Here is a 25,557-nt window from a genome sequence, read left to right as displayed (position 1 = left end):
TCATAGGAGTGTTCCTTTCAATCATTTAGTAAAAAAGGAAGAGCCTCATTGGGCATGCCAAAACTGTACTGCCAGAAAAAAGTTTCAGTATTAGATTAAAACTAAAATTCTGAGCTTCTTTTTTTCAACATATTAGAAGATCAGCTAACCTTGGCTTAGACCGAGCATTTTAAGGTATAGGTTTGGAAACATGACAAAGGCTATGACCAATATTGCTAGAGAGTCCAAGGTTAAACTGGTAAAATATAAAAATAAAGCCAACCATCAATAGGGCATTTTTTAAAAAATTATGTGGTTTCATTTTTCAGTTTCAATGAGTATTTTTCCAGAGTACAGGTATATGCTATTCATATAAAATACATGTTCAGTGATCTCCAAAACTGTACTTTCTACTGAGCCTCCTAATTCAGAGTCACGTGGTTTATCCTAAAACAGTGTTAACACTGTGCCTGGACCTGTTTCATGTGTGTTTCAAAGAGTGGAACAGTTTGTGCCCATGGATTCTGGGAAATGCTACTTTTACAAGTGAGTGCTATGGGATTTCTATTAAATAAAAGCACAAGTTACTAACAGAGAGGCTTTAAAGGACTTGCCTAAGCAGCCAGGAAACTAGACATTACAGTTATTATGGCAACTCTCATAGATACTCTCATCCAAAACAGTGGAATTGTTTGCTAGGCCCACAGCCCTTGACACTGTGCCATTTGCAGGTATTTGCATATTTGCTTCCCACTAGATGAGCAGTACTCTGAACACTAAGATATTTTCTTAATTTCTCAATTGCTACATATACTAGCATATAGTAGATACACAGAAATTATTTTTTAAATGAATGAACAACACCACTAAATAGTGTACCATAAACACCTCACTTATTTGGTAAACTCAACAGTTCAGAGTTCAGCAAAGCACCAGAAACTGTCTCCCATCCCTACCTCCAAAAGCATCAGAAGATTAACAATTCTTAAGAGAATACCTAAGGTCTCAAATAGTTAGTTTAGAAAAATAACTGAGGCATACACTCCTTAAGGGCAGGAACCTTTTTTTCTTTGCTTACGGGCTTTTAAGGAGCATAATAAATGCTCAATAAAAATGTATTGGGTGAATGACTACAATAATGGTTATCTCTTTCCTAAATGCATATAAGAATGAAAATAATAGAATTCAAAACAAGGATCTGGAGCTGCTATGAACACACACTGCTGTGATACATCTCTTGACACTGTAGAATACCAGTAGGCCATAAAAAAGCATGATCAGGAATGCAAAAACATGACAAGTTGGAATTATTTCTTTTTAGGTGCAAACAGATCTCAGTCCCTCACTAGTCCTGTGCACCACTGCTGCATAGCACAATAATTTACATGTGCATTAAGGATCCCAAGTTAACATAAAATTTTAAAAGTCAATCAATGTCTAGAACATCAAAGAAAGCACAGAGGAATATGATAGAGTAAAGGAAAATTCCCATAAATTGCTATTTAAATTAAATATTGGGTGGGGAAGATGTTCTGAAATGAGTTCAGAAGACCATGTGTATTTCTTGTTCTATGCTTGCAGATCTTTTCTCCATTTGTTGCCCATTCTGTGTGGGAAAAAGAGAGTCAGACCTTGTAGACACTGGAGTATTCTTTCCTTGTGTGCTTTCGAGCAGTGGCTTCCTTCTATGCTATCCACTCTCACTGAGCAGTGTCCCTTTCTGTCTCCAACTTAGCCCACCAAATTCAGACACCTCCATTACCTTCCCTTCCTCTTCAAGAATGCAGACACTTACAGTTGGTCAGCAGGAACCCTGACATCTACTGTTGACTCCTTAAACCTTTACCACTCCTGTGCAAACAGGTCCCTTGCTCAATTCTTTTTGAAAATATCAATTGATTACACTTTCAGTGTTCAATCAGAATTTCTTGATTGATACACTACAGTCCATCTTCCTTTGTATGAGACTTAGATCAAATATATTAGGCACAAGTCAATTATCAAAGCAAACTGTCCGTATTTCCACCTACCATGTGAAAGTACCCCAAAAGGCTCAAAAGACAACATGTGATCAGCAAGGCAAGCATTCTCTCATTTCAACAATATCCCTGCTAGTGAACAAATCCAGACTGGCCTGTGTGACTTCCCCACATTGGCCAAGGCCACTTTAACCTTCCTGAAGGGATGGAAAATAATTGATGATTCTCTAAGTTATTTTGAAATATTTCCATGGAAAGAAACAGAGAAATGAACATGCGTAAGAGGAAACAAAGACAGTTTTAACAGAGAAATATAATGGATCTGGTTCAGCTAAATTTCAAGCAGACTACAGAGGAAGACCTTGGATTTGGTGATGTAACGGATAAAGTAAGGGACATTTCATGACCTCCCACCATAGGTGGACTGAAGCCTTGGGTGAGGGCTTTTACCTGCCCTACCTGGAACATAGTTAATAGTAAGCATAGACACTGGATGGGAAGAAGAACTGGATTGAATGTTAATTGCAACTTTCTTGGATGAAACATTTTGGTCAGGTCACTTTGGCTCTCTTATCTGAAATAGAGATCATGAAAAAGCCTTATTAATTCCTCATGATGCTGTGGTTCCAAATATGTGAAGATTATTCTAACTTCTTGGGGATGACACTTTTAGAAGTCTAGGTTTGGGGAAATTTCACTAGTCACTCCTCAAAAGGGCTATATTAAGATCTCACTATTTCTGCCAAAATATTTGCCTCCTACTGTCTTGATAACTCTCAGGTTCTTCCATTGGAATGGCAGTTAAGTAGACTTAAAATAATTCTACATGGATTAGAGAATATCTGTTGGGCACCAGAACTTCCATGCTGTTACATATGTATTCTTAAATCAACTTTGAAGCCTAATGGCTTTTTAAAATCAAGCTTCTTCCAAAATCCTCTTGGAAATATGATTTTTAAAGCATATGGATACAGACTCTGACCCAATATATTTTAAATAAGGCTCTTTGATTTGTCACACACTTTTGAAATATGGTGTTTGCCTACCTGTTCTCTCTAGCTCCCTGAAAGCTAGGAAGACTCTTAAATAATTGTATCTTCAATGTTCTCTGAATTTCACTGCTAGTGGACTATCTCTGTCAGATAAACATGATGTCTACCTAAAGCATTCTCTGATCCTCACACTTGTGTTTTCTGCTGTCAAAGCCAAGAATTACAAAGCCAGTCTCTGGAATGGAAAACAATGCTACATGACTGTTCTGTATTAGAGGACTTCTCTCACAGAAAAGTGGAAACATGGGTGACAAGATCAATTACCTTAAAAGACAGTGAAAGTGAAAGTTGCTCAGTCATGTCTGACTCTTTGTGACCCCATGGGCTATACAGTTCATGGAATTCTCCAGGCCAGAATACTGGAGTGGGTAGCCTTTCCCTTCTCCAGGGGATCTTCCCAACCCAGGGATCGAACCCAGGTCCCCTGCATTGCAGGCAGATTCTTTATCAGCTGAGCCACAAGGGAAACCCAAGAATACTGGAGTGGGTAGCATATCCCTTCTCCAGGGGATCTACAACCCACCCCCACCTTAAAAGAAGTTAACCCGAAAGGCAAGGGGGACTACGTGCATTTGCAAATTGCTCATATAGCCTATCTCACCACATCACAATCTCTACAATGATAGCCTTCTTCCTTCTCCATCAGGTGTCCATCTGTAGAGGTGAGTGTTAGTCTTGCAACATAAAAGCAAGGTAACCTGGGAATAAGGTCAGCAGGTAAAAATTTTAACAGATCACAAAAGCAGGACAACTCTACTTTGGAAAGAGAGAACAGAGACAAAAGAGAGAAGAGAGAAAGGAGAGAGAATGGATTGTAGATCCTCCTTTAAAGGAAATAAAAATCTTCCACTGAGTTATACCAATGCAGAAATTCACCCAACACTGCATGAATTCTCAAGTTTGATTCTCACTGGCTGATTCTATATCCTTTCAACTAACTTCTCTATCCTATAATTCCATACATGTTAATGAATACTTAAAAGCAAATACCACACAGAGAAAGGGGTTGATGATTTTCCACGTAAAAATGAAATCACAAACAGGTCTGAATTCCAAATATACTGAGTTCTACTGGTATTAGTGGAAATAAAACAATGACTTTACAGCTGAGTAAGTCCAATATAGTATTTAAAAAGAAAACATATTTCAACAGAACTGACAGACCAGTGAATCATTCTACATTTAATAGACTGTATTAGTATATACAGATGTTAATGTTCAGTTGAGGAAAGGACTGCCTCTGAGTAAAACAGAAAAACAGCTTAATTTCGATTCTATTTTGTTTGGATTTATGTCAATGGGTGTGGTCACTGGTTTAAAGGAAAAACCAGAAGTTTAGCTTTTTTTTAATATTATTAACATTTGTCCCAGAAAGACTACTATATATTTTATGGATGATGATACTTCTATCTCTCAAATTTAAAAATTGCTTTCTATAATAATTTCAAAAGACAGTGATTGACATAAAAAGGCACAACACATAAAATTATAGCTACTAATTGGCATGCACTTATTCCCTAAGCAATGTGCCGAAGGTTTTATGTACATTAATTCGATTAATCCTTATGATACTGGAATTCCACAAGGCAGGCATTGTACTTCAAGTTAGCTAAAGACAAATGAAGTGAGGGTGTCAGTCGCTCAGTCGTGTCTGACTCTTTGGGACCCCATGGACTGGAGCCCGCCAGGCTCCTCTGTCCATGGGATTCTCCAGGCAAGAGTACTAGAGTGGGCAGCCATTCCCTTCTCCAGGGGATCTTCCCAACCCAGGGATCTTCCCAACCCAGGGATTGAACCCAGTTCTCCCGCACGGCAGCAGGTTCTTTCCAGCCTGAGCCACCAGGGAAGCTCCAAGATAAGGAAACTGAGGCTGAAAGAGGGTACGCAATTTGCCAAGGGTCACAGAACAAAGAGGAGATGGAGCCAGAATTCAAATCCAAGCACATTTTGTTCTTTTCTTTTTCTCTTCATTTTGTTTTCATAATTAACAAGAATAAAAGCTAAAACAAATAACCATATTTGACTTACTAGAACATAAATAATACTTTCAAATATAAGTACTAAGCCAGACTTTGCCTACAAAGGTTCGTATAGTCAAAGCTATGATTTTCCTAGTAGTCATGTATGGCTATGAGAGCTGGACCATCATAAAGAAAGCTGGTCACTGAAGAATTGATGCTTTTGAACTGTGATGTTGGAAAAGACTCTTGAGAGTCCCTTGAACTGCAAGGAGATCCAACCAGTTAATCCTAAAGAAAATCAATCCTGAATATTCATTGGAAGGCCTGATGCTGAAGCTGAAGCTCCAATACTTTGACCACTTGACACAAAGAGCTGAGTCATTAGAAAAGACCCTGATGCTGGAAAAGATTGAAGGCGGGAAGAGAAGGGGACAACAGAGGATGGGATGATTGGATGGCATCACTGACTCCATGGGCATTAGTTTGAGCAAGCTCTAGGAGTTGGTGATGGACAGGGAAGCCTGGAGTGCTGTAGTCCATGGGGTTGCAAAGCGTGGAATATGACTGAGCAACTAAACTGAACCAAGCCAGACAAAAGTTACATTATACTAAAGAAAAAAAGAAAAGAAAAAACAATACAGTAAAATTCACACTCTGTAGGCTTATGGAGTCCTTTGAGATCTTCACCTAGGGCACTGTTTCTCAAAACTTTTTTTTTTTTTTTATTTTCCCCCTGTTTAATGAGTCTTCTTTACAATGATGTCTTTAATGGGGTGCTCCATGAAATTTTAATGCCACAGATATACTGCATGTCTGTTTATGTACTATATTAATACTTCATAAAGATAGTACTTTTTTTTTTTTTTACTTTTTTGCTTCCGAGAATGAATTTTTGCCCCTTGGCGAGCAATGAGAATGCTTAATCTAGAGGTTATATCTGTTTATCCCAAATCTTTAACCCACTAGCTATTACTTAGCATTGCATGGGGTTAGGGTTTTAAATTTTTAGCTTGAAGGTTTGCAGTGAGTTAAAATGCAAACTCATAGACTATGTTGAGCCATTTGTACCTTAATGTGAATAGAAGAGCAGAAAGCCAAAATATACAATGGAGAAAAGATAATCCCTTTAACAAATGTTGCTGGGAAAACTGGTCAACCACCTGGAAAAGAATGAAACTAGAAAACTTTCTAACACCATATACAAAAACAAACTCAAAACAGATTAAAGGTCTAAATGTAAGACCAGAAACTATGAAACTTAGAGGAAAACATAGGCAGAATACTCTCTGACATAAATAACAGCAAGATCCTCTATGACCCACCTCCCAGAGTAATGTTGAACTAAACACAAAAATAAACAAACGGGACCTAATTAAACTTAAAACTTTTTGCACAATGAGGGAAGGTTTAAAGCAAGGTGTAAAGGCAGCCTTCAGAATGGGAGAAAGTAACAGCAAATGAAACAACTGACAAAGAATTAATCTCAAAATACACAAGCAGCAGCTCAATACCAGAAAAACAAATGGCCCAATCAAAGAATGGGCCAAAGAACTAAACAGACATTTCTCCAAAGAAGACATACAGACGACCAACACATGAAAAGACGCTCAACATCACTCATCAGAGAAATGCAAATCAAAACCACAATGAGGTACCATCTCACGCAGGTCAGAATGGCCGCCATCAAAAAGTCTACAAGCAATAAATGCTGGAGAGGCTGTGGAGAAAAGGGAACCCTCTTACACTGTTGGTGGGAATGCGAACGAGTACAGCCACTATGGAGAACAGTGCAGAGATTCCTTAAAAAACTGGAAATAGAACTGCCATATGACCCAGTAATTCCACTGCTGGGCATAAACACACTGAGGAAACCAGAATTGATAGACACGTGTACCTCAATGTTCATTGCAGCACTGTTTACAATAGCTAGAACTTGGAAGCAACCTAGATGTCCACCAGCAGACAAATGGATAAGGACGTTTTGGTACCTATACATAATGGAATATTACTCAGCCATAAAAAAGAACACATTTGAGTCAGTTCTAATGAGGTGGAGAAACTGAAGCCTATTATACAGAGTGAAGTAAGTCAGAAACAGATACACCAATGCAGCATATCAACACATATATATGGAATTCAAAAGACAGTAATGATGACCCTATATGCAAGACAGCAAAAGAGACACAAATATAAAGAACAGACTTTTGGACTATGTGGGAAAAGGCAAGGGTGGGACGATATGAGAGAATAGCATTGAAACACGTATTTTACCATACGTAAAATGGATGACCAGGGCAGGTTTGATGCATGAAGCAGGGCACTCAAAGCTGGTGTCTCTGGGACAACCCAGAGGGATGGGGTGGGGAGGGTTGTGGGTGGGGGGTTCAGGATGGGGGGACACCTGTATACCCATGGCTGATTCATGACGATGCATGGTGCAAACCACCACCATATTGTAAAGTAAGTAGCCTCCAACTAAAAAAAAAAAAAAAAAAAGAAAGAAAACCAGAAAGCCAGTCTGATAGGGGAAAGGTGAATGTAAGGGTCCCTCCTTACTGGAGCAGGGGTGGGAGGCGGGTGGGCGGTCGGGGAGCGGAGGGGAGACAGAGAACCTCTGGTGCTGGAATGCCTCTGTCACCACTGAGCTTCAGTGTAGTCCTGTTGAACTTGTTAATATTAAGTCCTTTAAGAAGAGATACTAGCTTCCATTCATGATGAACAAGAAATCTTAGTCATAGCCACCTTAGTGACCATCACCTTATTGATTAATGTGTAAATATTAGGTTTCCTGCCTGAGAAGAATTTTCTCTTTGGTCCCATTCAGGCCTGTTTGCATTTTCCCAGCTGCTACGTGGCCAGGAACAAGAAAGTTTGTGTAATGTTCCAAAGAAACCACTCGACACCATGGCTCATTTTAACCCAGGTATGAATAGGAGACAGAGATGAATTCACAAATACTTCTTTCACATGCACTGTCAAATATAACTTTTCACTCCCAGAGGCCAAAATGATCTTAACCATTGAAGTAATTATAGCTCACAACTATAATTTAGACTGAGTTCTGGTTGACTCTACATTCACACAGGAAAATAATTCACTTGTCTTGTTGGAACACTGCAGTAAATAACTATATAAAACCTATATAGTTTCAGCAACCCTAGACAGTATAGTGAATCTAAATAGAAATCAATGGTTGATAATTTAATAAGACAATAATAATAATTATCCACCACTTATTGGTTGCCAACTTAAAGGCTAAAATGCTATACTCAATCCTTTATAAATACTACTGATTTAATTCTTCCTATGAGATAAACATTTGTATTGTCATTTACAGAGGAAATGAGTTCAGAAAGGATGGATGCTTTTCCTTGAACCACTTACCAAGTGAGGGAAGACGTCAAACCTCTGCAATCTGAAGCTCATGCTTTGCCACTTCAGCCACAGTGAAATTATCTCAGTGAAATGACAGAAAGATTCACATCTGCAAACTTAATATCCAATCAATGGAGGAATCTTGGGCAAGTGAAGAGGTAATCCAGTACTTTGGCCACCTCATGCAAAAAGCTGACTCATTGGAAGAGACCCTGATGCTGGGAGGGATTGGGGGCAGGAGGAAAAGGGGACGACAGCGGATGAGATGGTTGGATGGCATCACCGACTCGATGGGCATGAGTTTGAGTAAACTCTGAGAGTTATGGACAGTCCGGTGATGGACAGGAGTAAACTCCGGGAGTTGGTGATGGACTGTAAACTCCTGGCGTGCTGCGATTCATGGGGTCGCAAAGAGTCGGACACGACTGAGCGACTGAACTGAACTGAACTGAAGAGGTAATGAATATGCTGTATAATATGTTTTGAGATTTTGCATGTGAGAAGCTACTTGTGCAGATGATTTCAAAGGAAGTATCATTTAAAAAAAAATAAACGTCTTTAAAGACAGATATTGGTCAGAATTTTCTGACTTTGAGGGTTATAAAACATACACTGGTATATATGTTTACCCTTGTAAATGAGGAGCAAGATGGTGGCTATTTCACAGAGACACAGGTACACTTCCCAGAGACCGGAACTGTTGTCCTAAATGGTCTGTATCACCCGCTCCCTGTTCATGGCATGGGACTGTATGATTTAAAGGACTGGCCACGTGAAAGGATGGTCCTTGTTTAAAATTTTCAGTATACGCTACGTGTTGTATTAGAGTCTCTGACAAGACGGGATAATGAAAACTAGGAAGGCAGAAATGGAATTGCAAAAAACAGTCAGGTTCTAAGAAATCATTTTATGGAGGAGGATACTCAGTGATTAGAAGCCATGTTAATGAGCCAGAACTCAAACTTAGGTCTCCTAATTCCTAGACTAGTAATTTTTCATAACAGCACACCATTACCAAGTAGAATAATAAATAGGCTTGAAATTATAGCAAAAATTGACCTAAATATACATCATCAATTATAAGCTTCTCCGTGCAGACTGACCTAATTAAATAATTTAAACACATGGACAACAAAGCAGAAATATAATTTATCTTTTAAACTACTAACATGATTATGCTTACTATGTACCAAATGGATAATCAAACATCCCTATATAGTGATAATATGAGTAGTTCCAAAACAAAGGCTGAAATTGTTCTCAAATGTGAAGTAATGTGTGCGACTGGTCAAAGTATAACCACTGCAATAAAAGATGTTTTCACTTAATTTCCTGGAGATTTCAGATGTTTGTTTAGCCTTTATTAACTGGAAAATTCCTCTACTCATTGTACACTTACTGACATATTCTATTAGGAAAATGTTTGTTTTCCAAAAAAATAATCCAAGCCACAAAATTCAGCCAGTATTTCACAATATTAACTTGACAATAAAGTATTTTATCAATAAAACATTTTAAAAATGTTTATGTAGCCACCAATGAAATTCTTACTTAATTATGCTCCTCTGAGAAAGCTTCCTATATCAGATCTTTGAAAGATTTTGCTAGATTTCTCTTAAGACTAATGCATGCAAATGCTATATTTTAAAATATATTGTATAAGATATAATTATGAACATTACTAAAGAGACACAGCATACAAACTTTACCTTTTCAATGTTCTATTACTTAAAACTAATTTTATAGCTGAGAGTCTAGGCATTTTCCATATATTTTAAACATTAATAAAATAATCACGTAGAATCATCCCTTTCTAGAAGACTCATCATAGCATTTTAACAACATATGGAAGTCCAACATATTTTTAAACCAGAAGTCATGTTAGCACTTAGTTCATGAAGACTCAGTGTCTATAACAACTACTGATTAAACCCCCAAATGTTGTGCTTATCTTAATAGAAGGAAAAACATACAGTTATGTGAGTCATGACTACTTTCTTAACTTAGACACACATTTACAACATTATTCTAAATGGTCAAACCTCATCATCCCAAATCCTAGGATGACAGATAATAGTAATCATGGCATTGCTCAGTACTATATGAAGTCTGTACAAATCTGGAAAATAACAGCTAAAACCAAGTATACCTCCATATGTATTTCCTGTCACTTTCAAACAAAACCACCATTTGTAAGTCTTGTTACTTACCTAGAAGCATGTTTCTCAGCAGTAGTCAATTCAGGCAGTCTGAAAACTCTGTATAATAAAGGTATCAAGAGCTGAGAAGTATGTTAGCCTGCCACAGGTTTTATTACAGTGAGAGTGGGGGCCCCCACAAGCTCTTCCTTGTACCCTAAGCCTCCTGGAGTACTGGACTGACTCCACTCACTCGCTGTGGACCTTGGTTGAAACTAACAAACAATACAGAGACTGTCAGTAGATGCTGCCTCCTCAGCCCACAGAGCCAAAAAAAATTATGGAAAAGTAGGTTATTTCACTGGAGTTGGAGATGTAAATTTTGAATTGATCATGCTGTTTCTTTAAAATTCCGAGTAGCATTTTCTACTAAATTAACAAATAAAACAAGTGAAACTCATGCAAACAAGCTTATAAAATCATATTTAAAAAATCTAACTATCCAATTTTCCCCCAATGCTTTTTTTTTAAATTTAAAATATATTTAACTCTAAACTAACAAGGAATTCTGCTGCAAAATAAGCTCTGTATAATATACATGTTTTTAGGGAAGACTGTATATTAAAATTATATCACTCATCAAGAATCAGAGAATGCAAGTATTTTTATTATTTGGTGTTATGAGCTTGAGCCTCCAATGAGGTTTCAGTTTCACAAAGGATTGTTTGTTTGATTCCAATACAAAGACAATTATTTCTGAAATAGCTTTCTCCTGAGAGAACAAACCTTACAGTTTTAAAGCAATAAGGATATTGCAGTGCATATTTAACAAAGGAATATCTCATTTCTTTGTGTTTTTCTACTGGCTGGGAATTAACAATTTAAAAGGAGAAAAATCTATCTGACCTCAAAGGAAGAATACATAGCATGCCAGCTAACACTAAAGCCAGTAAGTTGAATGTGATTTCGGAGACTATGTTATTTAAAGTAGAAAATAAAATGACACATCCAAACATTACATATTTTAGCAATTGTTTTTAAATTATCCTGCAGCAGATATTTCTTTTTACATATTATAATGTCAGTGGACAGAAACTAAACTATGCATACCTTCCTGGGATCCAGATCCTTGAGCAGTACGCTTTCCTGGTATTCATTCATATTTCTGTATTTCCCTAATAAAGATAATTTTGGGATTCAACTTTTACATGATCAGCTACTTTTATTTTGATTAAAATAGGCTGAAAAGTTTAAGAAAAATGAGAATCTGAGAAGGAGGTAAATGGAAAACTAATCTAGGAACAAAGGGAACAAAAGGAGAGAGGTGGTCAAGGATGATGATGCTAAAACAGACCAACATCTGGGGTTTTTCGGCCATTGTAAAATGTAGGCCTTGCATATATCAAATATATATATATTTGGATGTAGTGACCTGAAGGATTATGCATATAAATTCGCATATGGGGCAAACCAAGTTTCAATAAGGACAGGTATACGCATGTGTGTATGTTTACACTAATGAACGTTTTTCTATAAATGTGGAAGGAAGCCTCTCTCCCTGCCCTTGACACCCCATTCACTTTTACCTAGTGGTTGTCACACTTGAGTGACATCAGAATCCCCAGAAGGGCTTCTTAAAAACAGACTGCTGGGCCCAAGCCCTAGAGTTTCTGATTCAGTCTGTCCAGGGTGGGGCCTGAGAATTTATATTATAACAAATTCTCAGGTGATGCTGAAGTTTCTGGTCCTGGGACCACACTTTGAAAACCATTGCTTTAGCTCATTATGTTATCCTATAACCTAGCATGAAGATATATCCAATGTAAATTGTTTATTACTATATTACACAGATTCTAAAGGGCTTCTTCACCCACACATTTTCACAGCTCTGAATCAGGATGTGTCTATAATTAATCACAACTTACAGAAACTATGCAGAGGGCAGCACCCACAACATGCAGTGTCAGTGTCTGCATGGACTTGGCCACAGCTGTTCATATTGTCTCTTCAGTTGAGTGATATCACTTTTGAATGATATCAAATGTTGAGTTTGCCATTTAAAAGTGATTTTTTTAAACCATTGCTTTAAAAAGCACACTGCGATTTGATTTTAAAAATAAGTCATTGCATACAAAGATGAAATACAAACAGGTGTGGTGTGTGTACTTGTTACTGGTGAAACAGATGTTAATTACTGGAGAAATGACAGCAACTTCAGACTTTCTTGGAAAGCAGCATTCCATTCCATTAGAGGATATAAGAATGGTAACCACTAGCGGAAGAAACTATGGTACATGTATAGTTTTGCCTATCACAGGCCCAGAAATGCAGCTGAAGCTAGACGGAATCACCAAATCCCTCTGAACAGAAATTTCAATGTGATTGGCTGGTATGAATAATTCACAGGTCCAGAGGGGATCTCTTTAAAGCTCTGCATCATAGTTTATTGACAGTTGCTCTTGCTGGGGGCCTACTCTTCAGACATGCACATTTCCACTCAGCGACACTTCGTGGGACCAGGCTACAGAAGCCGATCCTCTCAGATGAGCTGAAGCCCACTCACCAAAAGAGGGAGCTGCCCTCCTTGAGCCCGCCCCCGACACAGGGCTGCCTCCCTCTAAAAGGACCCACCAGCGCTCTAAGGCAGATGCCACTGCCAGCATAAGTCTCAGCAGCAATCTGCAATGAACAGCCAGCCACCCTAAAGTGGAGAGTGAGGAAGAGGAGCTCTCCTCCAGCACTGGAAGTATTGATAATTCATTCAGTTCCCCCATCAGACTGGCTCCTGGGCGAGAGCTGCATCAAGTCCCTGATGGCGATTGGCAAGCGGCTGGCCACACCCCCCACCGAGGGGCAGAAGACACAGCGGCGGATCTCAGAGCTCTCCCTGCTCACCCACAAGCTCCCCGCCCGAGTCTGGCTGCCCACTGCTGGCTGTGACCACTGCGTGGTCGGCGTGCCCCACACCCAGGCTGTCGTCCTCAACTCTAAGGACAAGGCTCCCTACCTGATCTATGGGGAAGTCCTCCAATGTGAAAACTTCGACACCACTAGGGTCCCCGCCCAGATCCCCAAGAACCGAATTCGGAGCACCCGGTCTGTAGAGAACCTGCCCGAATGCGGCATCACCCACGAGCAGCCCAACTATGACAACGGTGACGAGGCCTGGCCGGTGGAGGACACAGGCGAGCTGCAGGGGGAGCTCTCTGAAATGCACACCAATAGCTGTGACATCGCCCAGCTCTCCGCGGACAGCATCACCAGCCAGGAAAGCAAGGAGCCTATGCTCATTGCAGCAGGGGACATCCGACGGCGCCTTTCGGAGCAGCTGGCTCACACCCCCACAGCCTGCAAACGAGACCCAGAAGACCCTTCTGCAGTTGCTCTCAAAGAGCCCTGGCAGGAGAAAGTGGCTAGAGAGGGTTTCCCCTGTGGCCATCTCCCCAGGGGGAGGCTCCTGTCAGTCATGGTCAAGTGTGGGGATGACCTTCGGCAGGAGCTGTTGGCCTCCCAGGGGTTAAAGCAATTGCAGTCCATTTGGGAACAGGAGTGAGCACCCCTGTGGATCGAGCCATGTGAGGTTCTTGTGATTTCGGCCGACAGAGGTCAGCGCTGTCTCCATACCCCAGGTGAAGACGCAGTCACGGCCCTCCTCGATGACTTCCTACAGGAGCGTGGCAGGTACACCGCCGAGGCATTCCGCAGTGCCCAGCGCAGGTGTGTGCAGAGCTGTACTGGCTACTGCTTGGTCTGCAACCTGCTGCAGGTCAAGGACGGACACAATGGAACATCCAGTTGGACGCAGAAGGCCACATCATCCACGTCGACTTTGGCTTCATCCTATCCAGCTCACCCCGAAACCTGGGCTTTGAGACATCAGCCTTTAAGCTGACCGCAGAGTCTGTGGACGTGATGGGCGGCCTGGATGGCGACATGTTCAACTACTACAAGATGTTGATGCTGCAGGGGCTGATCGCGGCTCGGAAACACAGGCATAAGGTGGTGCAGGTCGTAGAGATGGTGCAGCAAGGCTCTCAGCTTCCTCGCTTCCACGGCTCCAGCACCATCTGCAACCTCAAGGAGAGGTTCCACACGAGCATGACTGAGGAGCAGCTCCTTGGTGGAGCAGACGGTGGACGGCAGCGTGCAGTCTCTCACCACCAAACTCTGTGACGGCTTCCAGAGCCTTATCAAGGGCATCATGTTTCTCCCTCCTCAGGCCCAGCGCGATGGGGGGCTTCAGAGGACCCTCCCTGGGAAGGCCCTTGGAGAAACCCTAAGCCAGGAAGGCCCACCCACCCAGCAATCCACCAAGGGAAATGGAAGGTAAGACATATAAAGGATCATGTGGTAACTGTAGAGCTTGCCAGGGTGGGTGGGGAGAGCCAGCTGTGGGGTCCAGACTGACTGGGGCTTCCTTGCCACCACCCCAGCTATGTCAGTAGTACCACCTGATGGACTCCAGGACTCACTGCCCTCAAGAGAACATAAGTGATAAATGTGGGGGATGCTGGGCCCTTGCTTCTCCCTACCAGGGTCTGAGGGGTTCCTTCCACAGGCCATCCTCTTCATGTATTCTGGGTCCCAGGAAGGAGAAGACAGTAGGTTCTTGGTACTTAGGACTTGATCCTGTGGTTGGCCTTTGGCCATGCTGCTGCCTGGCTGTCCCCTCCCAGGGACTGAGCCCTAGCCCGAGTTCCCCTGGGTAGGTGGGCTTTGGCATAGGGTCCTGCACTTGCTGAGGGCCCCCATCCCAGAAGTGAGGAAGGGAATGATCACAGCCCCTCCAGTCTTAGGGTACTGGCCTAGCCTCGGGGAATTCCTTGCCCTGATCCCTTCCCCACACCCGGAGAAATAGCTGTCAATTTTTTATTTTTAATTTTTGTTTGAAATAAAGTCCTTAGTTAGCCCCCCCCAAAAAAAAATTTTGTTTCCTAGTGATACATAAAGTAATGATGTGAATGGATACTCTAGACTTCCATGGTGATCCAGTAGGTAAGACTCCACACTTCCACTGCAGGGGACACAAGTTCCATTTGCAGTTGGGGAAATTCCACATGCCAAGGAGTAGAGTCAAAAAAATTAAGAAAATCTGAGGTTTGATAAAATGTGATATTTGGAAATAAAACAATTATTCTTGGGAGAAGCTATTTCCAAATTAATGAATAAGTTGACTTAAAGCAGGTTTTTGTTGTTGTTATTCAAAATGTGGTGTGGAAAAACCTAAAGAACCACCCAGGATATCTGCTAAAAACACATATATCTGGGGCTACTAGAGATCCACTGACTCAAGTATCTTTGGTATGAAGACTGACCATTTCACTTCTAAGTAAACAGCAATTTAATAAGAATAGAAATACTGGAGGACTCTTAAATGTTTGTGGTAATAATGTATTTCTGAAAAGGAAGCTACCTTTGATTCCAAATCAATTACAATAAACCTTGCGTATTGCCTGAATGAGTAAAGCTACATATGGATGCCTCTGTGACAGTTTATCTCCACAGGAACTTTTAAAAACTGAAACACCAAACTGCATACATATCTCAATGGCCCTTTGTGAAGGCAGAAGAGAAAAAGCCAGAAGCAAAGGTACATGATCATCTGACCAGATGCAAAGCAAGTCATGCTTTATAGGAGGACATGATAATAAAAAGGATAAATACATAGCAGCAGCGCATGTTCAATAAGACTCCAACCTCTGGCCCAGTACTGAGTAGGGTCTCTATATAAGCCTCCAGTGGTGTGAAGGATTTGAAAGAAATGATAAAATAACCAGGATGAAACTGACCAGCTGTTAAGTTGCCAGTTGTAAAGCTCGTCACTAGTTGTAAAACTAGTCACTGTAAAGTGAGCAGTTGTAAAGGTAGTGGAGGTGATGGAATCCCAGTTGAGCTATATCAAATTCTAAAAGATGATGCTGTGAAAATGCTGCACTCAATACACCAGCAAATTTGGAAAACTCAGCAATGGTCTCAGGACTGGAAAAGGTCAGTTTTCATTCCAATCTCAAAAAAGGGCAATAAAAAGAATGTTCAAACTAGTGCACAATTGCTCTCATCTCACATGCTAGAAAAGTAATACTCAAAATTCTCCAAGTCAGGCTTCAATAGTACATGAACAGAGAACTTCCAGATGTTCAAGCTGGATTAAGAGAAGGCAGAAGAGCCAGAGATCCATTTACCAACATCCGTTGGATCACTGAAAAAGCAAGAGAGTTCAGAAAAATGTCTACTTCTGATTGATTGATTAGGCCAAAGCCTTTGTGTGGGTCACAACAAACTGTGGAAAATTCTTCAAGAGACCAGACACCTGACCTGCCTCCTGAGAAATCTGTATGCAGGTCAAGAAGCAACAGTTAGAACCGTGCATGGAACAACAGACTGGTTCCAAATTGGGAAGGATACATCAAGGATGTATGCTGTCACCCTGCTTATTTAACTTATATGCAGAGTATATCATGCAAAATGACAGGCTGGATGAAGCACAAGCTGGAATAAGATTGCTGAGAGAAATATTAATAACCTCAGATATGCAGATGACACCACCTTTATAGCAGAAAGCAAGAGGAACTGAAGAGCCTCTTGATGGTGAAAGAGGAGAGTGAAAAAGTTGGCTTAAAACGCAACATTCAGAAAACTAAGGTCATGTTATCCAGTCCCATCACTTCATGAGAAATAGATGGGGAAACAATGGAAATGGTGAGAGACTTTATTTTGGGGGGCACCAAAATCACTGCAGGCAGTGACTGTAGCCATGAAATTAAAAGACACTTGCTCCTTGGAAAAAAAGCTAGGACCAACCTAGACAGCATATTAAAAAGCAGAGACATTACTTTGCTGACAAAGGTCCATTGAGTCAAAGCTATGGCTTTTTCCAGTAGTCATGTATGGATGTGAGAGTTGGACTATAAAGAAAGTTGAGCACTGAAGAAAAGATGCTTTTGAACTGTGTTGTTGGAGAAGACTCTTGAGAGTCCCTTGGATTGCGAGGAGATCCAACCAGTCCATCCTAAAGGAAATCAGTCCTGAATATTCATTGGAAGGACTGATGCTGAGGCTGAAAGTCCAATACTTTGGCCACCTGATATGAAGAACTGACTCACTGGAAAAGACCCTGATGCTGGGAAAAATTTAAGGCATGAGGAGAAGGGGACAACAGAGGATGAGAGGGTTGGATGGCATCACTGACTCAATGGACATGAGCAAGTTCCAGGAGTTGGTGATAGACAGGGTAGCCTGTCATGCTGCAGTCCATGGAGTCACAATGAGTTGGACACAACTGAGCAACTGAACTGAACTGAACTGAAAGTTGCCCAATATCAATGAGTCTATTTCCTTAATAAAAGAATAAAGGTATGGTTAGAGTAGATTTCTATGGTCCATCCTAGCTCTAAAATTATATAACATTTAAAAGCATTTAAAAGGGTGTGGCTCTTTCAGTTTTATTAGGAAAAAACCTTATAAAAGTGAATGACTGATGAATCCAAGGTAAAAGACATTTGTGATGGTTTGAATTATGTCTTCTCCCAGTCCTCCATTCATATGTTAAAGATACTAATGCCCAGTTTCTCAAAATGTGATCTTATTTGGAGGCAGATTCTTTCCAGAGGTAATCAAGTTAAGATGAGGTTGCTAGGGTGGGCGTTCATCCGATACATCTGGTGTCTTTATTAAAACTGAGAAATTTGGATGCAGATTGGCACAGAGGGAGACTGTGTAGAGACACAGGGAAAAGACAGCCGTCTGCCAGCCAAGGAGAGGCGCCTGAAATAGATCCTTTCCTCTGAGCTCTCTTTAGAAGGGAGCCCACTGAGACACCTTGAATTCAGAATTTCAGCCTCCAAGACTGTGACAGGGTATTTTTGTTGTTTAAGCCATCTAGTTTGTAGTACTTTATGACAGCAGGCCTAGCAAAACAAATGGGTACTGTTACTAGGTCCTTGATGCTAAGTACATGCTAACTTTTCAGAAGTTTGAGTAGTAGTTGGGGTGCTATTTTTGAAAGTTAGAACTCATATGTTTTACATTTGTTCTTTCTTTAATGTTTCTTTAATCAGGTTGGTTTTGCATTTGTCTATTTAAGTAGATTTTAAGTAGCTATTTCATCTTTTTAAAAATATACTTGCTTTACTCTAATCCCTATCAAACTACCAACGGTATTTTTCACAGAACTAGAACAAATAATTTCACAATTTGTATGGAAATACAAAAAACCTCGAATAGCCAAAGTAATCCTGAAAAAGAAGAATGGAACTGGAGGAATCAATCTGCCTGACTTCAGACTCTACTACAAAGTCACAGTCATCAAGACAGTATGGTACAGGCACAAAGACAGAAATATAGATCAATGGGACAGAATAGAAAGTCCAGAGATAAATCCACGAACCTATGGACACCTTATCTTCGACAAAGGAGGCAAGGATATACAATGGAAAAAAGACAACCTCTTTAAGAAGTGGTGCTGGGAAAACTGGTCAACCACCTGTAAAAGAATGAAACTAGAACACTTTCTAACACCATACACAAAAATAAACTCAAAATGGATTAAAGATCTAAATGTAAGACCAGAAACTATAAAACTCCTAGAAGAGAACATAGGCAAAACACTCTCCGACATAAATCACAGCAGGATCCTCTCTATGACCCACATCCCAGAATTTTAGAAATAAAAGCAAAAATAAACAAATGGGACCTAATGAAACTTAAAAGCTTTTGCACAACAAAGGAAACTATAAGCAAGGTGAAAAGACAGCCCTCAGATTGGGAGAAAATAATAGCAAACGAAGCAACAGACAGGATTAACCTCAAAAATATACAAGCAACTCCTCAAGCTCAACTCCAGAAAAATAAATGACCCAATCAAAAAATGGGCCAAAGAACTCAACAGACATTTCTCCAAGGAAGACATACAGATGGCTAACAAACACATGAAAAGATGCTCAACATCACTCATTATCAGAGAAATGCAAATCAAAACCACAATGAGGTACCATTATACGCCAGTCAGGATGGCTGCTATCCAAAAGTCTACAAGCAATAAATGCTGGAGAGGGTGTGGAGAAAAGGGAACCCTCTTACACTGTTGGTGGGAATGCAAATTAGTACAGCCACTATGGAAAACAGTGTGGAGATTTCTTAAAAAGCTGGAAATAGATCTGCCATATGACCCAGCAATCCCACTTCTGGGCATACACACCAAGGAAACCAGATCTGAAAGAGACACGTGCACCCCAATGTTCATCGCAGCACTGTTTATAATAGCCAGAACATGGAAGCAACCCAGATGCCCATTAGCAGACGAATGGATGAGGAAGCTGTGGTACATATACACCATGGAATATTACTCAGCCATTAAAAAGAATTCATTTGAATCAGTTCTAATGAGATGGATGAAACTGGAGCCCATTATACAGAGCGAAGTAAGCCAGAAAGATAAAGACCATTACAGTATACTATCACATATATATGGACTTTAGAAAGATGGTAACGATAACCCTATATGCAAAACAGAAAAAGAGACTCAGATGTATAGAACAGACTTGTGGACTCTGGGAGAAGGCGAGGGTGGGATGTTTCAAGAGAACAGCATTGAAACATGTATATTATATAGGGTGAAACAGATCACCAACCCAGGTTGGGTGCATGAGACAAGTGCTCGGGCCTGGTGCATGGGAAGACCCAGAGGGATCGGGTGGAGAGGGAGGTGTGAGGGGGGACCGCGATGGGGAATACATGTAAATCCATGGCTAATGCATTTCAATGTATGACAAAAACTACTGTAATGATGTAAAGTAATTAGCCTCCAACTAATAAAAATAAATGGAAAAAAAAATATACTTGCTTTACTCTAGTCCACTAATATTTGCTTCTGTCTTTATTAATATCTGCTTCCTAACATCCTTTGACTAATTTGGATACATATTTTCTAGTTTTTAAGATGTATACATGCCTCATATATTTTCAATTTTTTGTTTTTTAATATGAAATCCCATTTAGGGGTACAATTTTTAACATTTTCCCTTCCATTAATGTTTAGATAATCTATCACTTTTAGTTTAGATCTTTCTCTTCTCTCTTTACTTGAGGGTTAGTAGGACCGAGAGATAGAAATAACATGTTATCTTTTATTCTAGCTTTATTATTAATTAATTTAGCTTGGCCTTGGGCCAGTCACTCATTTTCCATGGGCTTCTGTGATACTGCCTGTGTGAGAATTAAACCAACTAAATATGATAATATTTGAGACCATAAATTGCTATACAAATTTAAGTCATTTAAGTCATTGTTTTAATTATTTTTGACCAACTCACTATTCACAAAGAAATTAGGACAACCCTGGGGATATCAGAATTGCTTAACTTTATAGTTTTAACTTCATTTCTGCTTGATGTATTAGTAATAATCTCTCAAATTGCCTGTAAGTTTATAATCTTATGGAAAAATAGCAATAATTCACCTACTAGCTCAAGTTATATATATATATATATTAGTTGATGAATTTCTTTGAGGGAGAGAAACCATTTTAAAAACTCACCTCCTGAAATAATCTGTCATTATCATTTAAGCGTGGGAACAAAATGAACTAGAATTACTTAAATTCAGCTATGTGTCAAGCACTTTCTTAGGTGTTTCACATTCATTTTTTAACAACAATTGCACAGATGAAGATACTAAGAAAGCATAAGCAAACTGCCCAAGGTTATAAATCTGATCCAGTCCTTCCCAGCTCCCTCCCTATAAAATGAGTCAGTAAAGACAGCAGAGTTAAACTAAAGTTTTTATCTAACAACTTTCAGAGAATGTAAAGTAGTTCTTTTTTTAAAATTGAAAATATTAATCATGTTTAAGTAAAAGTAAATGTGGTTTTAAAAAGCAATGGTCCTTTTGTTTCTCTTTGAATCTTTTTTTCTTCAGAAGAGACTTTTATTTTTCCTTTTTGTTTCCTTTAGGGGAGAACAAAAGTATCTGAGAGCAATCATTTACTTTGAACTACACCATTATTTCAGAATTTCCTATCATGCTAAATATTAAGTTCATCTTATGTATTAATTCAAGAGTTCTTATATGTAGTATCTAAAATACATGTAAAATTCTTCAGTAGCATTCATTTTTAATATTTAGTTTTTTGCTTAAAACCACCTAAAGGCATTAACTACTATTATTTCTGATGAGATTATGCTTAACCAAGGAAAAATTGTAGCGTAATCAGCTTTGCAATTTTCTACAAGTACAGCTCTCTGTAGATGAAAGATCATTACTAACTAGACTGGCACTTATTTGAAAAGCGTGAACATTTCCAGAATTATATGAGTTCTGAGTATCAGAATCCACAATATTCCCAGAAAAGAGAAATAAAGAATAAGAAGAAATGATTAAAATTGCTGTATTAATGAAGATGTTCATTACATTATATATAATCACAAACATATAGAAACAGTCTAAAAGCTCAATAGCAAAGGAATGGTTGTGTTGATAGTACGAAATATTACAAAATATATTCAGTGACATAGGAAAATGTTCACTATATAACAAGTGGGAGAAAATATGTAGAACTGGATGTACAGTAGATGTCACACATGTAAATAAAAAAGCATATTGCATATGCATATGAATGTATATGTGCATATCTACAGAAACATGTCTAGAAGAAAATATCCCAAAATATGTTAAATACTGCAGGTTTACTGAAAATTTTACTTTTTTTTCTGTATTGTTACATTTTTGTACTAAACTGAAAGAAAAAAAAAAACCCTTCATCTTAAACATTACAGTGGGAGAGATTACACTACAAAAAAAGAAAATTTATATAATTTCTAAAAATAGGGAGGCAGAACTAGCTAATTTAGATAATCTCGCTTTAAAAATTTATAGTAAGTTAATGTCAAGAACTAGTTACATTCTCAAGTTCGTTTTGGGTCTTAATGATCCTCTGATTCAACTGGAGTAAGGGCAAGCATAGGACTAAACACACGCAGGAGGCTCACCTTGATCACTGTAATAGTGCAAATGCATACTAATTGGAGTGAAATAAATAAGAGAAAAGGGAATGAGGGTAATGGTAATACAATATTTATAAGAGGCTTGAATCATCAATTCCCAGAACTCCACAGTGATTTAATCTCTTGGTCTGTAGTCTCTGCATCCATACAGATGGATGTCAAGAGCCTGAGAGAGGTGATGGCAGGAATCCAGCCCACGGATAGTATGTAAGAATCACTTACATACATGAGTTCTTCCAAGGCATTAAATCTTCTTAACCACTATGGTAGCACTGCTATTTTTACTCCAGTGTTTAACTTATATGAAGGGAATGATTTGTATGCCCTTAAATCACATGGCCCTCATTAAACTATTTATTCTCTATCAATGTCAATAGAAGACTTCCATGATAATAGAGTGACATATAATAATTAACATGGTTCAGACATATCAGATCTCTGCACAACTGGACACATCAAAAGAATTATGATATCATCAATGATGCTACCAGATGGAGCACCTGCTCCCCTCTCACATTAGACAGCAGATGTTCAAATAATACCACATAGATTTTCTTAAGCTGTATCCTGAGATCTGTCAAGGTTTTTACCATGGTTAAATCAGAAATGTTGCAACCTTTTCTTTTCATTAAAAAAAATTATATACCTATCTAATAGGTGCCCACCCAAAATAGCTTATTTTTATGTAAAGGCAGCTTGTCCTCTTAGAGGTGGGGTTTGCCTGGGGCAACAAAGTGCTCTGTGACTGCTGAGCACATGAGAGTGATCACCAGCTGGGAACAATGTGTTTTTTCTAGTGTGCCTACAGCATATATTTGGAAAGAGATGGACAAGACCATAGAACTTTGGACAAGTTGGACAATTTTGAAACGAGATGATTGTAGAGCAAACAAAAAAATGTTTGGGTACATCTAACTTCAGGAGATGAAACCCAAAGGGATTTTAAGGTCTGTTCTCCATAACCATAGAATATAAATAAATAAATATCACCCATGTGCTTTGCTCTCTTTCAAGAGTTGCTTACAGTTAGTGTTTGGAAGAAAGTGAAGTCGCTCAGTGAAGAAAGTGAAGTCGCTCAGTGAAAGAAAGTGAAGTCGCTCAGTCGTGTCCGACTTCTTGCGACCCCATGGACTGTAGCTTACCAGGCTCCTCAGTCCATGGAATTTTCCAGGCAAGAGTACTGGAGTGGGTTGCCATTTCCTTCTCCAGGGGATACTGGCAACTCAGGGATGGAACCCAGGTCTCCCATGCTGCAGGCAGACGCTTTACCATCTGAGCCACAAGGGAAGCCCTTGGAAACAAGATTGAAAACCATTTAGAACATTCTATAAAAGCTGAATTCACTGAAATCAAAATGGCTAAAATATAGTTTTAGAGACAAATGAGTATGGCTTCCCCACATCTGATCTGTTATTAAATTAGCTGTAGAAATATTTTTATCAGTAATATACTTTTCCAATATAATTTACATATATAAACTCTAAACCATTCTAATGAGAAAAAGATAAAGGATTCTGCTTTGTCCAGGGGCTGAGTCCACTTGCTTTAAAATAGAAAACAGTATGGAGGTTCCTCAGATCAATTACCATATGACCCAGTAATCTCATTCCTGAGCATATATCCAGATAAAACTATAATTCAAAAACATATATGCACCTCTGTGTTCAAAGCAGTACTAGTCACAATAGCCAAGACATGGTAACAATCTAAATGTCCATCAACAGATGAACTGATAAAGATGTGGTACCTACATACAATGGAATACTACTCAGCAACGGAAGAGAATGAGATACTGCCATTTGCAGCAACAGGGATGAAAAGATGAGATATTATCATACTTAAGTCAAAAAGAGAAAGACAAATATTACATCATATCTCTTACATGTGGAATCTAAAATATGACACAAACGAATCTATCTATGAAGCAAAAACAGACTGAAAGACACAGAAAAGAGGCTTGTGGCTGCCAAAGGGGAAGAAGGATGAGAGAGGGAATGGACTGGGAGTTTGGGGTTAGTAGATGCAAACTATTACAGATAGAATGGATGGACATAAGGTCCTATTGCATGGCACAGGGAATTATATTCAGTGTCCTGGGATAAACCATAACGGAAAAGAATATTAAAAACAATGTATACATATGTATAACCGAGTCACTTTGCTATACAATAGAAATCAAGACAACATTGTAAATCAACTATACTTCAATTTTAAAAAGCAAAAAAAATATAAAAGCAGTTTTAGGAGGAAAAATAAAATGCAATTTTAAGGAAAGATTTAACAAATGTTTTGAAATTTTGAATACAGAGCAGATAGCTTGTGGAGAGAAAAATCATAAGAATATTTATTCATCCTCCAAACCTTTATTGAGTTCCCTTCTGCCCAAAGCACTGTTCTGAGTGCAGAGGCTATAGGAGCCCTGCTCTCAGCGAACTTCCGTTAGACTAGTGTTCCTGATCCTGATCTCAAAGCTCTTTTTCATTTGATCATATATTTCTTTCACCAAACAGGCTAATCTATACAATTTACAGAGACTTCCATGTCTGAAAAACTGCCTGTTTTTTCCCCCACTAGATTCATCTATCATCTATAATCTTTCTCAAAGATTTATCCATATTAAACCTTTCTTCATATTTCAAAGAAAACCAGCAGATCTTCACGTGTCTTTCACTGGGCAACTTGCATAATAAGATTTGTTTTTTGTTTTTTTATTGTACAAATGTAACATATTTGAGATAGAATTGCATAATATAACTGGCAGTATTTCAATTTTTTTCCTTGGGACCTCCAGAAAGAGAAAAATTCTGAGATTCAGAGATGATTCACTATTTCTTTTTCAACTTAATGTTAGGCATTTCTATTACATCCAGCAGTTATCATATTATGATTCAGGTGAATGATTTAGAAAAATACCTATATAATATCAAACAGTCTTGTATTAGTCTGCAACTACAGGGTAAATCAGGAAGAATTCTAACCTCGTTTTATCCACTAGGATTCTGCAGAAATCATGTGCTGCTCATGTTCTGCAACCTTTAGCAGGAAAAGCCTTAGATAACCCATTTCGTAATTAA

General features: G+C 39.1%; 1 protein-coding gene and 1 pseudogene across 4 annotated transcripts in view; one reads left to right on the top strand and one right to left on the bottom strand.

The window, feature by feature from the left end:
• ZNF385B (zinc finger protein 385B) overlaps window positions 1-25,557 on the bottom strand; it is a 335,826-nt gene that overhangs the window by 203,482 nt on the left and 106,787 nt on the right. The gene's annotated exons all lie outside the window — the stretch shown is intronic.
• Window positions 2,275-25,557, top strand: LOC110138568 (phosphatidylinositol 4-kinase beta-like; annotated as a pseudogene).

Source organism: Odocoileus virginianus, chromosome 13, assembly GCF_023699985.2.
Source record: "Odocoileus virginianus isolate 20LAN1187 ecotype Illinois chromosome 13, Ovbor_1.2, whole genome shotgun sequence".
Taxonomy (NCBI): Eukaryota; Metazoa; Chordata; class Mammalia; order Artiodactyla; family Cervidae; genus Odocoileus; species Odocoileus virginianus.
The sequence above is the reverse complement of the archived record's forward strand: the minus strand, read 5'-3'. Positions and strand labels throughout refer to the sequence as shown.